At 32.8% G+C, this 6,440-nt stretch overlaps 1 non-coding gene across 1 annotated transcript; it reads right to left on the minus strand.

Annotated features, from left to right (window-relative positions):
- Positions 1–6,028: 6,028 nt before the first annotated feature.
- Positions 6,029–6,135, minus strand: LOC148763221 (small nucleolar RNA R71). The gene has a single exon (XR_016026115.1). It is a non-coding gene; the product is annotated as a small nucleolar RNA R71 (small nucleolar RNA).
- Positions 6,136–6,440: the final 305 nt, after the last annotated feature.

Genomic DNA, 6,440 nt, shown 5'->3' on the forward strand with positions numbered 1-6,440 from the left:
CCACAAGAAAGTAGTTTCACCATTCCTTGTAGAATAGCTTAAGTAAAGACCTAGCTTTATCTATCCCTCAACTTCAAGATCTTCCTCCAATGCTAGCTACTAATATTTAGGGTTTTGACTTGCCAAAAGCTCTAAGAAAGTACATACCCACCCAAGCTACATAAACAAAGCCTTTTTAAAAGGATAACTAAATGAAATTTTAAAAGATTTTTCAATTAAATTATTGTTTTATATATTGACAATAATATTTAAATGTTAATTTATATTTATTAATTTTTTATTTGATTTATTAATTTCTTTGAATATAACCTAATGAGAGACGACTAAGGAATCTTGAAACCTTACTTATGGAATTTAAATGGTCAAAATCTAATAGTAATTCTTTTAAATTTTTGCATAAGATTATCAAAGAAAAATGAAAATTAGATTTCTTGGTGTTAGTCAGATGGCTTTCCCCTTTCCCAAAGGCCTAAAATATATGGCAATCCTTACATTAGGTGTAGAATTGTGATCCAAATTTAGAATTATTTTGACCCAAGAGTTTTCAGACCTTTAATGGTTAAGCGTTCTTTTTTGGGAAAAACTTAAGCTTCCTTTTTTTTTGGCCCATATTTCCATGATCTTCATTTCCCTTTGCATCTTAGTGCTCCAAAAATCTCTAAATTACAAAACAAATCCCTTCACTGTCACAGGGTAGCTGAAGCAAAAAGAAGCTCAAAAGAAAATGTTATAATCTGACAAGGCTTAAGAAGGGTTTAAAGAGGTTGTTGCTTCCCTTTCTCTATATTACTTGACTTTCTCTATGAATTTTATTTTTTCTTCAAACGTTATTTTCTCAAACCCATTTTCTCTTATCTCAAAATTTGGCCAAAAATCCCACTTCATTTTCAGTTTCACCATTTATTTAATAATTTATTGGTGCAAATAGGGTTTAGATGAAATTTAAGAACTAGCAAAATTGACTTCAAGGCAAGCCTTTCAATGGACTCTATCTTTAAGACTTATTTAGCCCCCACCACTCGGTATGCAAAGGGGAATAATGTGAATAGCTTTAGGGGTACAATGAAGCCAACGTCTAACTTTGTCTTTCACTTTACAAGAGTAGATCGTTAGATACACCCGAGGATTTGTAAAGTTGTTCGGCCTTAGAACCTACTTTCTGCAGCAAGTAGATTATAAGGAATTTGGATGTTTTTGTAGTTGATGGAAACTAAAGTGTTTATGTTAATAGAACAAAACACTTTTCTTGCTCTTGTTTTGTTTTTGATTTGATGTCTCAAAATGGTTGACAACAAGCCTTTTATATAGGCTTGCAAGTGTCTCTTCTTCAAGGACACAACCTTTTTATTAAGGCACCATTTTGTCTAAAAGACATCTTTCCATTTTGCAAGACATAACCTTTGGATAAAGGTATTGTTTCAATAATCATCTTATAAAAAGACAACTATTCATTCTATAAAACATAATCTCTGAGTTATAATTTGAAATAATAACTTTTTATATTTAACTTTTGAGCTAAGGTGTTTTTTCAATTTGTCTCATAAACTTTGGATGTCATTTTACGAAGAGACATAACCATTCACATGAAAACCTACCTATAATCCAATAGTCACATTATGTCACTTTATGTGACATAACCTTTGAGCTAAGATAGCTTTTCATTATGTGACATAATCTTTGATTTTAAAAATACACCAACAATCTCCCACTATTTTCAAAATTTCCAAATACTAACAACTTTGGGAATTTTGTGCATACATGAAGGTATCTCACAGATTTGAACCTTCACTTAGTAAGTGTGGTTGGTTCCAGTTTGAATTGAGTGGTTGACCAAGTATTGAACCATCAATTCTTCATTTGACTAGTCGGGACACTAAACACACACAAGCTTCCTTGCTCACATTGTATCTAGTTTTGCCAACACGTTTTACGGCCTTGTGTTTTGCATCCATTCATGAGAGCTATTAGAGTCAAGCCCTTAGCTCCTAGAAGCGGCCACAATTCCACTCACATAGGTAGCTCCCATCGAAAGTCTTTCGTAATTATAGTACTTCAACATAAACATGTTATGGTTTTATTAAGAACTTTTGTTCAACCTTACCTTACGCATTACGATCACCAAGCACTATACACATTGGGATGAAAAATATAAATTAGTGCTTGCAATCATCCATGTGGTAGAATAGTTAGTACCTAAGACTTGCAAGTCGACCACGAAAGGTGAGCTCCCACCATTAAAGATTTAGTTGATAGGCTTGAGATCCATCCCTCTTGAGGTCTTTTATTGCCAAGTCTTTTTTAGCCCTTTAGTAAACGGATTCGCTACATTTTCACAAGACCTCACATAACTTATAGTGACTATACCATCACTAATTCTTTGTCTTACAATGCTATGTCGAAGTCCAATATATCGACTCTTTCCATTGTATGCTTGATTTTATGCCTTTGATACAGTTGCTTCATTGTCACAATATATCAAGATTGGTGCCATTGGTTTAGGCCACAACTGAATTTCATCGAGTAAATCTCTCAACCATTCCACTTCTTGGGTGGCAGATGCTAAAGCTATAAATTCAACTACCATAGTGGAGTTCGCTTGACAAGATTGTTTCTTAGAACCCCAAGAAACAACACCCACACCAATTGTAAAAATCCAACTAGTAGTAGAAGTATGATCCATTCTATTTGAATTCCAACTAGCATCTATATACCCTTCTAAAACTTAAAAAAAACTGAATAACAAATGCCATAATTCTTTGTACTCTTTAGAAATCTTAGAACTCTATGAACAGCATACCAATGTTCTTTACTTGGATTACTTGTAAATTGACTTAGCATCTCAACCGCAAAAGCAATATCTGGCCTTGTACAGACCATAGCATACATTAGGCATCCAATCACCTTCGCATAGTCATTTTTTTCTATTGGCTTGTCTTTGTTAGGTACAAACTTTATATTAGAGTCATAAGGAGTAGACATTGGCATATAATCTGACTTATCATATTTCATTACAATCTTTTCAATGTAATGAGATTGAGAGAATGTTAGGCCATTATTGTCTCTCGTTATTCTTATACGAAGAATAATATCTGCCACACCATATCTTTCATGCCAAAATTCTGTGACAAAAACCTTTTTGTGTTCTCCACTTGTTTTAAATCAGTACCAAAGATTAACATGTCACCCACATATAAACAAATGATGACACCTTTATCATTATGGAACTTACTATAGACTCATTTGTCACATTGATTGATTTTGTAACCGTTAGCTAGCACAACTTCATCAAACTTTTGATGTCATTATTTTGGCACTTGCTTTAATCCATACAAGGACTTTACAAGCTTACATACTTTTCTTCCTTGACCAGGAAAGACAAGCCCTTCAGGTTGTTCAGTATACACCTCTTCATCTAACTCACCATTTAGGAATGCTGTTTTAACATCCATCTAGTGAATTATCATCTTATGTATAGATGCAAGTGTTATAAGCACTCTAATTGTGGCTATTCTTGCTACTGGTGCATATGTATCAAAATAATCAACACCTTCCTTTTGTTTAAAGCCTTTTGCCACTAGCCTTGCTTTAAACTTATCTATGGTTCCATCAACTTTCATTTTCTTTTTGAAAATCTACTTATAGCCTATTGGCTTGGACCTTGGTGGAAAGTCTACCAACTTCCATGTTTGTTTCCCATTATTGAGTCCATCTCATCTTGTATCACTTCTCTCCAAAATGAAGCATCTCGAGACTTCATTAACTCCTCATAAGTTTGAGGATCACCTTCACCTTCTACATTAAAGCAATAAGGTAAGTATTCACATGTTTCTTCTCTTGTACCTTCTACTAAGTACATGAGAAAATCATAACCAAATGTCTTTACTTTTTTAATTCTTTTACTTTTTCAAAGCTCAATAGTTCTTGATAATTCTATTTTATAGAATTATTTTATTCTAATTTTGTCATTAAATATTAGCTAAGTCCTCAATTTTCAATTATAATTTAATTATTTTTAGTTCTTTTTATGATTAGGTTACTTTTTAGTGAGTTATTTTAATTTTATGTTATTCCATTTATTTTAGTTATTATTTATTGATTTTTATATTTTTTTTGTAGGATTAAAAGTGATTAGGCTTAATTTTGGAAAGTAAGGTGTTGAAAGACCCAGAATCTGCTTACGTATGTTTTAGCATTTTGGCCATAGAGCTATAGAACTTCAAATGATGCAATTCTTGAACCATTGGAAAGCTAAGAGACAAAGCTACAACTTTCATGAAGATCACTTTGCCCAGTTCTGCTTCGAAGATAGAGAAAATCGTGTCAAAAAATGGCTGGACTTACTGTGTCGGGAATAAAAATTTTTAAAGACTGATAATTGATTTTTGGGCCCTTTATTACACTTTTAAGCCTAATTAAACCCTAGGTCAGCTTAAGGAACTTTAGGCTTAGTCTACTAGTATAAATAAGATATATTTAACAACATTAGACACACAACTTTTGATAGATTCAAGAAGTTACAAGTTGAGGCTGAAATTTGGAGATCAGGGCGAAAAATATTGTTTTGTTTTCTTCCTTAGCTTTTATCTTTCTTGATACTTTCAATGGTTGAATTTTATACAATTTTTTTTATTTTGCAATTATGAGTAGCTAAATTTCTTTTTCTAGGATTGCAATTGAACCACATGTAGTCTAAGTTTTTAATCTCTTTCTTACTTATTTTTAATGGGATTTGAATTGTTTATTCCAATTTGTTCTTAATGCTTTTAATTGCTTGGCCACCAATTAAATTGATCTAGGAACCTAAACAAACTTGGGAAAGGGAGTTTAGAGTAAACTAAAATTGAGATAGCATATGATCATATTAATTGATTTATATATAGGATAGGGATATACCTATAGGCCATATGTAGCTAGATTAGAGCCTGAACTTAATGAGTATGTTTTAATTTCAATTCACATAGGGATATAGTATTTGGTTAAAATAGATATTTTTATAAGATGAGTCGGGAGACCTTTATAAATAATTTAGGACTCTAGGTTAGCAATTCAACCCATTAAAATCAGTTAAGAAAGAGAGGTAAGATTTAAATGATGTGTGACGGATATTGTAATCCTAGGCTTGTTTGATTTGAAATATTCTAAAGTTATTATTATTTTGATTTTTCTTATTGGTTTTAATTTTAGTTAATTAGTTTTAGTTAATTAATTAATTTTGATTATTTGGATAAAATTAAATTGTTCTAATTTTAGTACTTAGTAAAGTTTTAGATCAATTCCCTGTGGGATCGATACCTTGCTTGCTAATATACTATCTATTCGATACGTATATTTGCGTAATAAGATTTTAACTGATAAGTTTTTGGCGCCGTTGCCGGGGAATTGTTTCTAGAATTTTTACTAATACTAATACCAAGCAATCTGGTCTTACTTCAAATTTTATTTTTCTTGTTTTAATTTTAGATTTTGTTTGCTTGCAGATATCCTTGGTCATTGTATGCAAAGAAGAGATAGCCTGAATCTTGTTCCTTTTGATCCTGAGATAGAAAGAACTTTTAGAAGACATAAAAGGGAGAATTTGCAAGTTACAGCTTTAAATCAGACAATGGCTGAGGATAACAATAATAATGGCAACAATGCTATTAATTTGGTTCCCGATGCGAATAGAGCACTACGAGATTATGCTGTTCCTCTGTTGCAAGGTTTGCACCAAAGCATCAGGAGACCCTCCATCAATGCAAATAATTTTGAAATTAAACCAGCTTACATTCAGATGATCCAGTCTTCGGTCTAGTTTGGTGGATTACCCACTGATGATCCTAATGCTCATTTAGTTAATTTCTTGGAGATTTGTTATACCTTTAAATACAATGGAGTAACTGATGATGCTATTAAGTTGAAACTGTTTCCATTCTCTCTGAGGGATAAAGCAAATAGCTGGCTTAATTCACTGCCCAATGGTTCTATCACTACATGGGAAGATTTGGCTCAAAAGTTTCTTGCAAAGTTCTTTCCGCATGCAAAGACTGCAAAGTTGAGGAACGATATCACCTTATTCACACAATTTGATGGTGAGTCCTTGCATGAGGCTTGGGAGAGATTTAAAGAACTACTGTGAAGATGCCCACATCATGGGATTCCTGATTGGTTGCAAGTTCAGACATTCTACAATGGGTTGGTTGGGTCAATTAAAACCACAATTGATGCTTCTGCTGGAGGGGCATTGATGAGTAAGAATGCTGCAGATGCTTATAATTTGTTAGAAGAGATGGCTTCAAATAATTATCAATGGCCTTCAAAAAGGTCGGGTTTGAGAAAAGCTATTGGAGCATATGAAATTGATGCAATTGGCAACTTAGCTGCACAAGTGGCTGCATTATCCAAGAAAATTGACACACCGAGAGTCCATGTAGTTCAAAATTCATGTGTAGTTGGTGAGATGT

This window comes from Theobroma cacao, chromosome 4 (assembly GCF_053813885.1).
Source record: "Theobroma cacao isolate CCN51 chromosome 4, ASM5381388v1, whole genome shotgun sequence".
NCBI classification, from domain to species: domain Eukaryota; kingdom Viridiplantae; phylum Streptophyta; class Magnoliopsida; order Malvales; family Malvaceae; genus Theobroma; species Theobroma cacao.